Source organism: Triticum aestivum, chromosome 5B, assembly GCF_018294505.1.
Source record: "Triticum aestivum cultivar Chinese Spring chromosome 5B, IWGSC CS RefSeq v2.1, whole genome shotgun sequence".
NCBI classification, from domain to species: domain Eukaryota; kingdom Viridiplantae; phylum Streptophyta; class Magnoliopsida; order Poales; family Poaceae; genus Triticum; species Triticum aestivum.
This window is the reverse complement of record NC_057807.1, coordinates 33,223,356-33,238,177: the sequence shown is the minus strand read 5'-3', so window position 1 is coordinate 33,238,177 and position 14,822 is coordinate 33,223,356. Positions and strand designations below refer to the sequence as shown.

At 43.4% G+C, this 14,822-nt stretch overlaps 1 long non-coding RNA gene across 1 annotated transcript; it reads right to left on the bottom strand.

The window, feature by feature from the left end:
• Window positions 1-12,063: 12,063 nt before the first annotated feature.
• LOC123110239 (uncharacterized) lies at window positions 12,064-14,503 on the bottom strand. The gene is made up of 4 exons (XR_006453239.1): window positions 14,313-14,503; window positions 13,716-14,222; window positions 12,852-13,617; window positions 12,064-12,738 (listed from the first exon to the last, which is right to left on the bottom strand). It is a non-coding gene; the product is annotated as an uncharacterized lncRNA (long non-coding RNA).
• Window positions 14,504-14,822: the final 319 nt, after the last annotated feature.

Below are 14,822 nucleotides of genomic sequence, written 5' to 3'. Positions count from 1 at the left end.
CACACGCACACTCTACTCCTATGAGCACCTCCGAAAGACTGAGCCGACATGTCATCTTGAAATTTACGAGTCACCGTAGGCACCTCGTCGTCGACGGGAACGTCTCCTCCCACTGAATGCGCATCGTCGAAAATCCTGCCTATTCGATCGCTCGCTCGCCTACGATGTACATACGTACACCATCGACTTCTCTTGGGCGGTGGTATGTATGCAAATTAAAGTCTCGCCTTTTTTTGCGGGCTTAACAAAAGTTTTATTCCAAACTAACAGGCTTACAATCCGCTAATACAAGATTATGAATGAAGAGGGTGGCCGTTGCAACCAACAAGTGGTGCTACGAGCCGTTCAGGCATAATTAGCAAGACAATGTGGGACCATGTTCTGTGATTAGGATCTTCACTGGTTCAAACTCCCTCTGCAGCATGCAGTTCTTGATCTCCCTAACCAATTTACCATTGGGTTATACACTATTTTAAACATCTCGAAAACTTTTAAATTTGAGTTGAAGAATTTGACGCCGTCTGTCCATACTCGAGTTGTTGCGTAGTACTACGAGCCATACTTGAGTTGATTTCCCAGATTGCGATATCGCATATCGATTGATCACTGGAAAAAGAATAAAGCGACCAGTGGAAGTAGCAGGACCAATCGCATCATCTACTACCACTATAAAAGAAAGAGAGGGGCAGATTCAAACAATTTTATCCGTCCATCTATAATATCTGATGGCCCATAATCCTCCCATGTTTAACACAACAAGCCACGCATTAAGCCAATCCATCCATCCTCGCTAACCTGCACCAAAAAAAAATCACTCCCAACAACCACGCCCGCACGACCTCTCCCCTCTCATCCCAACGCCCGCACGACCTCTCCCCTCTCCTCCCAACGCCCGCACGACCTCCCCCACCCCCTTCCCCCTCCCAATGGACGCCACACCACGGGCGGGCCTCCGCACGCCCATCCTCCCCGCGCCGTTCGCCGCCCTGCCATCGCCGCTGGAGCCGCCCGCCGCAACGCCGCGGGAGTGCCCGTCGCGCCCTTCGCCGGGGGTCGCCGCATCCTACGCCGCGGGAGCCGCCCGTCGCGCCCTTCGCCGGGGGTCGCCGCATCCTACGCCGCGGGAGCCGCCGCCTGTCGCGCCCTTCGCCGCGGGTCGCCGCGGGAGCGGCCGCGCACGATCCAGCGACCTGGCGAATGCGGCCGCGCGCGATCCAGCAGCTCGGCGGCGCCCTCATCCCTTGCCACTCCGGTCGCAGGTCTCCTTCCTAACCACGAAGCAGGTGCACGGGGGTGGGCTCCGGCGAACGCGGCCGCGCTCCAGCCCGCGGCGCGGCGGCGCCCGCTCCGCCTCTCCTCTCCGGTCGCACCGGTCTCCTCTCTAACCATGAAGTGGGTGCACGCAGGGCGGGCTCCGGCGAACGCGGTCGTGTGCGGGGTGAGCACCGGCGAACGCGACGGCGCCCGCATCCCTCGCCTCTCCGGTCGCACGTCTCCTCCCTTCCTACGAAGTGGGCGCATGCGGGGTGGGCTCTGCCAAACGCGCCAGGAGCTCTGCTTCCGCAACGGCCGCATCTACATCAAGCTCGGCTAGCACATCGCACAACTGGTACGGAACGAAATTCTTAACTCTGTGGATACGCCTGAATTCGCTTTGGATTCATGTCAAGATTGCTCTTAATTGTTTGTATGTTGACTTTCCCACTTCTCTTTTCAGCAGGCTACTTGAATTTTAGGCGAGACGGCAGGGCTCACAAGCATAGCTGTAGCATTCCTGAATCTCACGTACACAGTTAAGAAATATTCTCCCGCTCGGAAAGTCATTTTTGTGCACTTGTTTTCTAGCTAGCAGCTGCATCCTTTATAGCCGAGAGAGATTGTTTTACTGCATGATGTTCAGGTGTAGCTACCATTAGCCTTACTGGAGCAAATCAACATTTCACAGGAATTTCATCATAAACATCGAACCCACATACACTCGAAATATAACATTCTTCTCTGGAATTTGAGTTTTTTTCAGAAGGTTATGATAATATTTATTGTTATGATAATATTTTGTCGCTTGTATTTAATCCTTGGGGATTAGGATCTTTCCCATTCTGAGGAGTCCAATTGATACTTCCCATTATTTTTCAGAAATCTATCACATTATTTTCTCTGGCTACGCTGCACCTAGCTACCACATTTTAAGTAATATTATGTCTTATCATCTGAGGAGAGAAGGAATGAACCAGGGTATTCATGTCTTAACATGGATGGGACCGAAACTTGCTATTATGCACTTGGATTATGTTTCTTTTGTTTTTATTTTGCTAGCTCGTAACGTATATCATTTAATTTTCGGCTCTACCACATGATTTCATACTAATATCTGGTTGTAAGCATCTTTTAATTAAAAAACGTGTTTCTGGGTCTCCTTTGATATTGATATAAGATTTATTGCCATCAGTTTACTTGGCACAGATAAAATAGTTCTCAATTTTGTGCGCAGCAGTATACAATCATGTGGCACTCAACAAAACGAGGCGTATCCATTTTTAAACTATATATAGAACTGAATCACATTTAAATCGTGTAATGGCAGTGTGTTCATAACCCAAGTTCTCCAGGGACAACGATGAATTCATTAGTGCAACGCGATAGCCGCCGTATACATCGACTGCTGTTCGTGCTCGAATCAGGGCGGGGCCAATTACCCAGATTTCGCTCCCCATGGTGCTCCCAAGCTGCAGCGACAATGCTTTTTGTCCATCCACCCCTTTCTTTCCCCCACGTCCTACAAGGCTACAACGCACCCTTGGACTGTATCCATGTGGTAGTGCCTCAAGCTTACGTTATGTGTGAGCGTTTGGTTCATTGGTTGGTTTCCAGTTATGCTTTGGGAGGCGAGATTGGGTTCAAACGAGTTGAGCTACCTGTTCTAATCACAGAGGCTGAACTGCGAGTTTCAGAGGGCAATGTGCTACGTAATGGTGTGATCTATCTATTTTTCTTTTCTTTTGATGATAGCAATTTTTTGTTTAGGCGAAGGCTTTTGTTGATGTCCCAATGTGAAGGTACAACGCTGGCTCATATATCTTCATATTTTATCCTGTCTACAAATCTCCCAGATTTTAGTTTCCACTTGCTTTGAATCAACGAAAAGGAGACATCCAATAATTTAGTTCCCCCTTCCCTTGTAGAGTTGATGTTTCCTCTTCCTTTAAAGAGTTGATGCACAAGATTCATCCTGGGCCAAAGTTCGTGGAATATTTTCCAAAAACCAGTATAAACAAGAACCTATTATGAGATTATTCACATGATTTATCATATGGCAGGTATAGATTTGGTGCTAGGCACAAGTGAAGAAATAGAAATATTTTCCATCTCCATGCCATCTGTTTCTTTTTCCTTATAAAGAACTTGTTTGTTTTCTGGATTATGATTGTTCGGTTCATTGTCCCTGCTCCGTGCACCCACAAAGGTCAGTGTTCAAGCAACAATCTTTAGCTAATATACCTTTTGACATTTGCAACCATACCAAGATTAAATTATAAATGAGATGTATTTGTAGTAAATTCATGGCCCAATATTGCAGATGCAGCTCACGAACAAATTTATTATTCAAGCACGGTTAGAGAGCACCCTATGAATCGACTGCACCATTTTGAGTTGCTTTATTTACGAAGGCATTCATGCTTGATCATGTGGAAAAAAATGTTGGCATGCAGACCCGCAGGAGGCTATAAGAAAATTATCTAATGACATTGCAAAATCTGATAGAGATTGGCTTGTCACGAAGTGTTCTTGAACAAAGAGATTAGCATAAGGAATTATAACTCTGTTCTTTTTTTGCAGCAAACCATTTTGATAGGTAGTTCTGGTAAGGTAGTCTGTTTTAACATTCTTTTGCTCAGACCACTCTCTCATCCGCACTTAAAAATCCATAATCTGCTCATTCTATTCAGAACATAGTCTGTTTTAACATTGTTTTGGGAAAGAGGCATGAAGCACACCATGTAACCATTACTGTTCGTGCTAATTAGAAGAACGAGAAGAAGAGATGTCTAATATCGTATTAAAATCTTGTGTGATGTTTTAGAGGATGGCGAAGGCAGTGCAGGGAGCTGACGGCCTGTCCGCGGCGAGGAGGTGATGGAGAAACAACCCCACACTTGATGGGTAGGTGCAGGGCGGGGAGGGTGCCGGCCAGGAAGGTGACGCTGCTGTCAGCGGCGAGGTAATCAGGAAGGCGACGATGCTTCCGTGTGGCGAGGGGATCAGCCTGGGGATATATTCCTTTTTTTATGGGATATATGTCTCTTTTTATTTGCGTGGCTTGCATTATGCGTGATTATAGGGGTTTTGGTGGAGTGTGCCTAAGTTTGTATCCTCCTCTGCGGTGGAGTGTGCCTGAGTTTGTATCCTCCTCTGCGGTGGAGTATGGTCAGTCAATGTAAATCTGAAAGTGCACACTGGAAACATATTACATTAACACTAGCCATTAGATTGAACTCAGTGGGCCTAATCATGCGGCACGTTTAGTAAAGATTATGTTTGATATTTATAGCACATTTACATGGTAATCTTTGTTTTTTCCAGGAATATATTGGGCTCATACATGATGGCCCCTGATCCTGGAAAAATGAACAGAGAAGACGTTACTGATTTTGAATAAATTATTTTGTAAGGTTCACTACTACTAAAAATATTTTAGTACTGTAGAGGAACACCGTCAAATGTGCTTTGAGTTGTGGCTGCTCATATTTCAGGCATTTACAAGGCCATCAAGATCGTCAAAACAAAGATTCATGTATCCATGAGCGCTTGTCAAATTTATGCAATTTTGTACATGAATGGGTATCTTTAAGAGTGGCTTCAAAGTCTATATCTGAGATGATGGCTCTCGGCAGAAGGCGAGGGCCCATCTATTAGACGGATGACCACGTGGTGGCCTTCTATTCGTTAGCGTTTGCGGAGAGTAGGCTCTCGGCAAAGATCAGTGAGTAGCTCAGACTTCATATGAATAATCAACTAAAAGAATAGGTGAGTAGTTGAGACTTCATATAAAGAGCAATCATGTAATAGGTATCCACGCATTTTCTGTTTATATCATGGATGTATCTTCGTTTCTGATTTTTTGTTTTCGACAACTCAAACACCTTGTTTAATACTTTCTTCGCTCGGACTAACTGTTGTTAAAACGAGTGTATCTACATACACTCATTACAACGAGAGTTAGTTCTGGACGGAGCTTGTATTTACAAGCCTTTTTTGCCAACTGTTCAAATAATCTCTTATTTTGTGTAAATGGTCAAACAATGCACTTCAAATAATTAAGTTGTTATCCCAGGAATATTTTGGAAGATGTTGTACTTATCATCTCAGATAATCCTTAGTCATTACACATACTGCATTTTCATTTATTTATTTTCAAGAATAGCACATATTACATTTCTGTACTACTATAGATGTTTGATATATTGTGAGTATAGACTAGCACATATCACATTTCTTTGCAACTATAGACTAGCATATCACATTTCTTTGCAACTATAGATGTTTGACATAATGCGTGTTAGTATATACGTGCGTTGCACGTGCAAGCTTACTAGTGAGAAAAGTAGCGAGTCGGTGGATCTCTTCCGGAGTTCCAGCGATAGAGCAACCACGATGGGCAGAGTTGCACAGCGGATTAGGATCATGGCGTCGATAGTCTATCCTTAGCCTCGATGCCAATGTTAGAAATTTAGGGTTTGTGGTCTACACCTTATTCCTCTGCGCTTATCCGTGGTGCCACTCACAATTCATAATATCCGAGGCTAGGGGCTAGGGACATTCTTATACTGTCTTTTCAAAGAGTTCACCTCTTATACAGATAAGATTCCTAGTCTTTTCAACTAATTTTTAATGATAGACTCCAGACCAAATTACCAAACACGATCAAATTTGTCTGTTAACGGATTGTACCCGTTGTGTCCCCGGAGCATGCACTTGTGAGCAATGTTCCATAATAGAATGTAAACTCCTCTAATTATGCATATCAAACATTAGGACTGTAATCTAACTATACGATCTAGCTCCTTCCGATTACTACTGTACCTAGGTAGTCTTTTCAATATAAACAATATATTGTATTCCACTGATAACCGACCAGCTTCCTTCAGCATATAACTTAAGTACGTTCCAACAAGTGATAATTCAATGATAATCATGTAAAGTGATTCCATTCATAAATACATGCATACTTTATAATGAGGTATTTCGAATACTAGTAATTCCTAGTAATTTAAGTATAGTTGCAGCCTTGCAGGACACATGATTCAACATGCCTGTGTTCGAGTTACATCGTCTCTCTTGCTTCCTGCCATCGACCCCTCCAGTTCTGGCTGTCACTGGCTCTACATAGTGGGAATGTCATGCTTCAGCGTCAGAGATGCAATGCTTCAGAGTTTGCGTATTAAGTTTCATACTGCCTATGTGTGACATATTTCCAAGTATCTACATATTAACTTCATTGATTACACAGCCATGGTAAATTGGTAATGCTTCAGAACTATATATTTTGTTCATGCTTCAACACTTGTCAAACTGTGTTTTCGATGGCCCACTAGTCACTGCCACATAAAATGCATTTATATTGCATTTGACATGCTTTACCTGTAAGCGCAATGTGATTCCTAGAATGTACTATATGCTTTGTTTCTTAAACTTACAACACCATGGTTTAAGGAACTGGTAGTACATTTCTCATGCTTCAATCATAATAAAATTGTGGGGAAAGTAGTGGCTGTACCCATGTCTGGTGCACCCAGGTTGCACCCCCTTATCCACACCGTTGAGTTGCTATGAGATTCGTATTGTGGACTAGTCTATTTTGGTCAGATGCCAGGCCATTAGCGTAGATCAGTAATTAGCACTGGTGTGCCAGACTAGTTAGGCATAGGTTTCAGGCTAGGTTGATAGGTGCTAGTAGTTGCATGCACTGTTGTTGTCGCCCCGTCAGGCTCAGCTGCACAGGCTCCCACGTTTTTGTTTTGCAGTGTCTGGCGCCGCCCAGGAGAAGCGCGTCTCTCTCGGCTAAAAAGGTGTAGTGGCACAGTAGTCCTGCCCATGGGAAGGCCGGCCAGGCCGGCCCGGCCCGACGCTGCCCCCGGGCCGGGCTCGGGCCTAGTTTTGAGCCCGAAGGCCGGGCCAGGCCGGGCCCGGGCCCGTCATGGAGAGGATGGTTAACTAAATTTCAATTCATCACTTGAATTTTCTTATTACACTAGTGCAGAACCGGGCAATAGCACCGGTTCGTAAGGCCTTTTAGTGCCGGTTCTATAACCGGCACTAAAGTGTGGTCACTAAAGGCCCCCCCCCTTTAGTACCGGTTCAGCATGAACCGGTGCTAAAGGGCAACCACGTGGCACGAGCCAGCTCCGGGGGCCTGGAGCCCTTTAGTACCGGTTGGTAAGACCAACCGGTACTATAAGGTTTGGGGTTTTTTAGTTTTATGATTTCTTTTTCATTTAATTTTGTGTTTTCATTTTAATTCTTTTTCGTTTGCTGGTATTTTACGATACTACACATTATAAACGTTATATATATATATAAATAGAATTTCTAGTAGAACCAATCATCGAGTTCAACATGATTGTCATGATATTATAAGCGTTCATATATAACACCACAAAAGCAAATCACTTAAGTTCAGAACGAAGAACACGGACATGAAAGGACAAGTACTAATTAAGAGCAGCATGAAGAACTAGCTAAATCACTCCTGCTAGCTACTCTCTCTCTGGTAAAATAGCATAGAACATGTATAGCTCTCCTGATTGATCATACTGGAGCATGCCGATGAACCTGTCTCCTAATCGTGGGTTGCGCTTCTCATTGCTGCCCCCTAGTACTTCTCTGCGATCATTAACAATTTTCCTCCAATCTTTCACTATTAAGCATTCATCGCTTCTAGAAATCCTGAATGCATTCATGTGCAATGCAGGATATCTTGGCCGTAAGCTAACAATTGACATCTGACCTTTAGTCTCGATCCCCTGAGGCATAACTGTCATCGGGAGTCCCTGTTGAAGAACATCGTATAGTACTTAATTAATATACTTAGCAATGAAAGTTTAGCAAAAAAAATATGTATGCAAAATATGCACTGAGGACAAATAGTAAATATCTTACCATCATTCCTAAATAGATGTGACCGTAGTTCAATACCATCACTATTGGTCGCACGTTTTGAGTACTAACATTTCTAAGTGCAGGAAAAAAATTTGTCTTGACAGTATGAAGATCCTCAAGCCATGAAACATAATGACTTATCTCCTCGCAGTTTAGTTCAGCTCCAGGACAGTAGAAGGTCCTGTCTACCAAGCGCCGGACATGTTTGGTTGAATGGAGATAAGCTGTCAATAGAAATTAGTTGTCAGTTATTTTTGAAATAAGCAATATCAAAGACAAAAATATATTTGAGAAGAACTCACATAATGGTAGAACTGGAGGCGTCTGCACATTGATCCATATGTCTCTATTACCTTCAATATCATCTTCCGGACGAATATCAAAGGTGATAACCATACCAGGCTCAAATGCATAAGCCTTGCATAGTGCTTGCCAAGTTTTGCATTCAAAATAGGTGTACGTGTGTGCATTGTATACTTTGACGTTGAAAGTATAACCATCATGCTCAGTTTTCAGGTAAGCTCTCTTTACCTCCATAGTTTCCATATCTTTGAAACCTATCTTATCCAAGACAAAAATTCTTGCATGGCAGGGGATGCGCTAGTAGAATAGTGAAAATTAAAAATTATAAGTCAGGCAAATGAAGCATATATAAGTCATGCTTAATTACGAAAACAGACTTGTCGTTGTGACTTACTGTATCGAATTCGAAAGTCTCATCCAGCTTGATGCTGAATCGCCTACCATCAACAAGGAAATTTCTGTCGCACTGGCCGCGCTGGTCTTCACAGTATTGGCACATACCGAAATTTTTTCCGTCGTCAGACGACATTTCCTATGTTCATATTAGGCGAAACATTAAACACTTACTAATTCAATTAATTCAACTACTTCTATTAATTCAACTAAGCATTTACTAAAAATAAACTAGTTATATTAATTCAATTAGTTCAACTAAGCATTTACTAAAAATAAACTAGTTCTATATATTAATTCAACTAGTTCAACTAAACATTTACTAAAAATAAACTAGTTATATTAATTCAACTAGTTCAAAGTAAGCACTTACTAAAAATAAACTAGTTCTATATATTAATTCAACTAGTTCAACTAAGCATTTACTAAAAATAAACTAGTTCTATATATTAATTCAACAAGTTCAACTAAGCATTTACTAAAAATAAACTAGTTCTATATATTAATTCAACTAGCTAGTTCAACTAAGCATTATATTTACTAAAAATAAACTAGTTAATTATTATATTAATTCAACTAGTTGAACTAAGCATTTACTAAAAATAAACTAGTTCTATATATCAATTCAACTAGCTCAAAGTAAGCATTTACTAAAAATAAACTAGTTCCATATATTAATTCAACTAGTTCAACTAAGCATTTACTAAAAATAAACTAGTTCTATATATTAATTCAACAAGTTCAACTAAGTATTTACTAAAAATAAACTAGTTCTATATATTAATTCGACTAGTTCAACTAGTTTCCATAGTAATTAAACACTAATTAAAGACTAATTTCCATATAAAAAATTTTGATAACTAAAACAATAATAATCTAAATAATCTAAACTAATTCATACATGTGTGTGTGTGTGTGTGTGTGTTCATCATGCTCTTGTGTGTGTGTGTGTGCTCGGAGAGGGGCGGCGCCCATGGTGGCCGCCGCGGGCGAGGGAGAGGGGTTAGAGGGGGAGAGCTCACAGCGGGGCGACGGCGACGGCGAGGCGACGGCAAGGCGACGGCGACGACGGCCGCGACGGGGACGGGGGCGGTGACGGAGACGAGGGCGGCGACGGGGACGGGGGCGGCGACGGGGACGGGGGCGGGCCCGGGGCGGCGACGGGGACGGGGGCGGCGACGGAGACGATCGAGGGCGGCGGCGACGGCGACGGAGACGGAAACAGAGGAACAAACAGAGAGGGAAAACGAAATTTTCGGACGTGTTGTATATATAGACCCCCCTTTAGTACCGGTTGGAGCCACCAACCGGTACTAAAGGCCTGTTTTGGCCAAGTCAAGCGGCGGGAGGCGACCCCCTTTAGTACCGGGTGGTGGCACAAACCGGTACTAAAGGCCCCCCTTTAGTGCCGGTTTGTTCCACGACCCGGTACTAAAGGCCACGCGCTGCCACCCCAAAGTTTAGTCCCACCTCGCCGGACGAAGGGCAGCTGCACTGGTTTATAAACCCAGCCGCGGCTACCACTTCGAACTCCTCTATATAGCAGGCTGGTGGGCCTAAACTCTGCGCGCTGCCCTGTGAGTCTGCTGGGCCTTTAAGGCCTGTAATTACACACCTGTGGCCTATCAGGCCCACAGGGTAGCGCCCCAATTTTTTTTATAGTTTTTTTCTTTTCTGCTTTATTTTCTTCTATTTATTTTTGCGTAGTTTTTTGTATAGTTTTTTCTTTTCTGTTATATTTCTTTTCTTCTATTTATTTGTGAGTAGTTTTTCATCTAGTTTGCCAAAATTCAACATTTTCAGAGTTCATTTTGTAGTGATTTTCAATTTCACGGTCATTTTGTAAACACTTGAAAAATAGGAAATATAATTTTTTTTCTTTTCTGCTTTATTTTTTCTTCTATTTATTTCTGAGTAGTTTTTTTCTTTTTTGCTATATTTATTTTCTTCTATTTATTTTTGAGTAGTTTTTTATATAGTTTTTTTCTTTTCAGCTATAGTTTTTCTTCTTTTCTGCTATTTTTTCTTTTCTGCAAAACTTGATGGTCAAAGTCTGGAGTTATAACTTAAAAAAAAGAAATGTCGACGTGCAATTAGTTTTTGCCATAACAGAAGAAGTCCGGAGTTGTAATAAGTTATTAAAAATAAAAAAGAGGTGCAATGCTCGTTAATTTCCTTCAAGCCTTTCGGAATAGTGTAAACTGCACTGCGCATAGCTCCGTGCAGTCTACCGTATTTCTGAAGGTTTGAAGCTAAGCAACGTGAGCATTGAGCATCTTCTTCATCGTCTCTGCACTCAGGGCTTATAAAAATATCTATGTCAACTTGATGGGCATAATTTGTCATAAACACGAAATGCAACAAATAGTTTTAAAAGAGAATATACCACATCCGAATCATAACAAGGACGAGGGCCGACGGGGACGGATATCAAAACCATGGCACTATGTATAACAAACAACGTACGGGTAAGATAATTATTATACGAGTAACTATATATCCAAATCACACAAACATCAATTTTTTATATAAAATTTCATGAACAAGAGGCTCACCACAAGGTGGTGCCGGTGACGGGACGGTGCGGGCGATCGACGGTGGTTACGACGGAGATTTAGAAGGCACTAAGTAAACCACACCTACATATGCAAACTAAGTGTTATTTTGACCTCAAATTGCATATAAATCAAATACTGGCACATATATATATTTCCTCCCAAATTACTAAACTCACAAATCAATAATTATATAAAGCATTGCAAGAGCTAATCTAGCAATGAGAGATGAAAGGACAAAGTTGCTAACCTTTGTGATCACTTGAATGGATGGGGGCCTTCAAATCTTGACAAATTTTGGGCAAAATGTGTGATGAGCTCGAGGGGAGAAGAGGAAGAACAGAGAGGAGAGGAGAGGGGAAAGGGGGAAGAACAGAGCGAGCTGGATGAAGGGTTTATATGCAGGAGGACCTATAGTACCGGTTCGTAGCACGAACCGGTACTAAAGGTGCTGGAGGGGGCCCAGACTGACAACATCCTGCCACCACCCTCATTTGTACCGGTTCGTGGCACGAACCGGTGCTAAAGGTTAGCCACGAACCGGTACTAATGAGAGCGGCCCGGCTAGCCGTTGGAACCGGCACTAATGTATACATTTGTGCCGGCTCTAATACAAACCGGCACTAATGTGCTTCACGTTTGACCCGTTTTCTACTAGTGTTATCAGATTCTATGTATGGTTGAATGCTAAGTTGCTAACAGTAGCGTGAGTGTGATGAGGGTGCAGAACTCTTGACGAGGTTTCAATGTCAAAATAATCACAATCAAACATGAATATTGATATGAATCTAAATATAACAGATGCCCAGACAAAACATTTATATACATGGAAACTTCCTGTGTTGATGTCACACCTCACAGCAGTATTGGAAAATTAACCACAACGAATGCATAGTGTTATTTTCATTGTGCGATCCAACATTCTAGGCATCATATTCCAGCCGATTTATGGATAAAAAGCCAGTCAAACGGCAGAATGAAACTAGGTGGAACTCCACCAGATGGTTCCGCAAAAAATTCAACCTAAGTTAGGTGTTCGATGGATATGCAAAGACAACATTGGTACCTCTTCTTCCAACTCCCGACGACGGCCATGGGTTGCTTTGCTGAGATAGCTGGGGTCTGGATGCCCCCGTCCGCTGAGACAGCAGGGGTCTAGATGGCTCCGTCCGCTAAGACAGCCCGGGTCTGGATGGCTCCGTCCGCTCTGCCTGTTGAGATAGTTGGGGTCTGAATGGCTCCATCGGCTGAGACCGCCGGGATCTGGATGGCTCCGTCCGGATTACAACCGCCGGCGGAATCTGATACAGCGGTGGTGGCGGCACAGCTCCTGGAAAGGGAAAAATGACAAATTTGTCAGGCACCACCACGTTTAGGCTTGGAATAAAACCGAAATTCGTCTCCCTAAAGATGAATCGGTCATGGATCGAGCTGACTGCATACCTTGATGCTGGCACATGTGTACCATTTTCCTCTCCACCTGGCCAAACTACAAGCTCAAACAGATCGATATATCGAGCGCTAGGGATCTGGTCGCCGTGCGGCTCTGCTACGGGCTCGATGCAGAAATCATCTGCTCCCCCATCCATCATCGCCAGGGAAGCAAGGTAGCTGGGCTCGGCTTCCATGGATTCTGCTCACATGGAAGACTAAGAAGAGAGAGAGGGGACGGGGTGAGATGTGTGAAGGGAGCACTCACTGACGGCCTGGATATTGGGTGCACACAATTGAACGGGCTGGTTTGGCATCGCTGCTATTGATGGACAGGGGCGACAGCTAGCAGTACATGTAAGGTCACATCAGTCAGACCGCGACGGTGAACAGTGAGCTATTTCGGCCCAGAACAATTTGAATCGGTCGTCTCTCCCGCGCGGGATTACTGTTTACGTACAGGATTAATTGTTCACTCGTTTCACTGTGCTGGACGATCTCGAGGTGAGGAAACACTCACAGACGGCTTGGATATTGGGTGCACCGTGAAAAACCACACTCAAGTGTTTTGGGATTATTTGGTTTGTGTAAGATGACTTACACACCTAGACAGAGGGAGTATACCAATTCGAGATGAAAAATGTATCAACTAGGGAAGATGAGACAAGGGAGGACTGATTTCGTACAGATTAGTGACCGCCGTCACCATTGGAACAAGGGACATCTGAGGCAGCCAGCTGCAACATGAAGCCGCCGTTGGCATGTTATTGTTGAGGGCCTGAGTAGATGAATTGGGAGCAAAATTACACTCAAATCAAAGGTAATGCAAATCAAAACAATTAATTAAAAATGGATGAAAGATGAGATGAATCTTACCATAGTTTTCGGCTGGGTGCATACCAGTGCCAGGGGCCGACGCTTTGGATGTGCATGCATCTTCCTTGCCTAGCCAAAATGGCGCACCCGTGCGGTGGAAGTGGTGGTGACGGGGCACGGTCTGGTGAGGGATCGGAGTGGCGATGGGGTTTACGTGGTCGATGGTGACATCAGGGAACGACGAAGCAGACGAGGGCGGGACGCCGGATCATCAAGACGTGGATGAGCTGTACTTGTCGCAGTTTCTTTTTGTGCGGAACGATGGTGGCGGAGGTAGACGCCGCGGCCAGCTCGGGGATGAGCTTGGTGGGGCGGGGCAGGTGGGGCGAGATTAACTCGGGAGAGGTAAATTTTGTGATTAATTGACGGATTGAAGATTTGCTTCTTAATACGGACCGCTGGATTAGGAAAGAATCAACGACACAGGAGCAGTCTGATGAAAGTTTCCTATCAGACTTCGGATAGGAAGCGTTTCCCATCAATCATGGCCCCTCCATCATCTTGAAACTGCAGGTTGTAGTAGTGACAAATATTACAGTTTGCAGTAACAAGATAGCAACATTAAAATACAAAGCATTAAGTTAAGATACAACATACCATATTGTGACTTGTATGACGGGAAAAATACATGTAATGACACCTCTCATACCAATCTGGAATCATGTATTCCACTCTACCATGGGTTATTGTTAGATCCAGATTTTCGTCTCTTCCAATTCGGAAAACATCTTGACCAGAACACACACTATCATTAAAAGTGTGCAACTGAACTTTTTTGTCAACTTCAGCCTCATAAAGAGCAAATTCATAATGCTCTTGCAGGTATAGGAGCCTGCCTAGTACGGTTGTGTTGTCCAGCAAGTGAACAATGACCTGAAAAGATAGCGGCGAAAGTTATGACACTACATTTTCAAGATAAATTATATTATCAAAAACCAGTTTTGAGATATCAACTGAATCAGATCTATTATCATTACGGAATGTATAAATAAATGCTAAGAAGCTCTCCTTTGCCTCGCGATGATATTTGCCTGTCCACTCGCCCAACCACGGGTCGTTGAGTGAGTTATTTTTTGCCCGAATCAGATGCGTAGACGTCAAAACAAC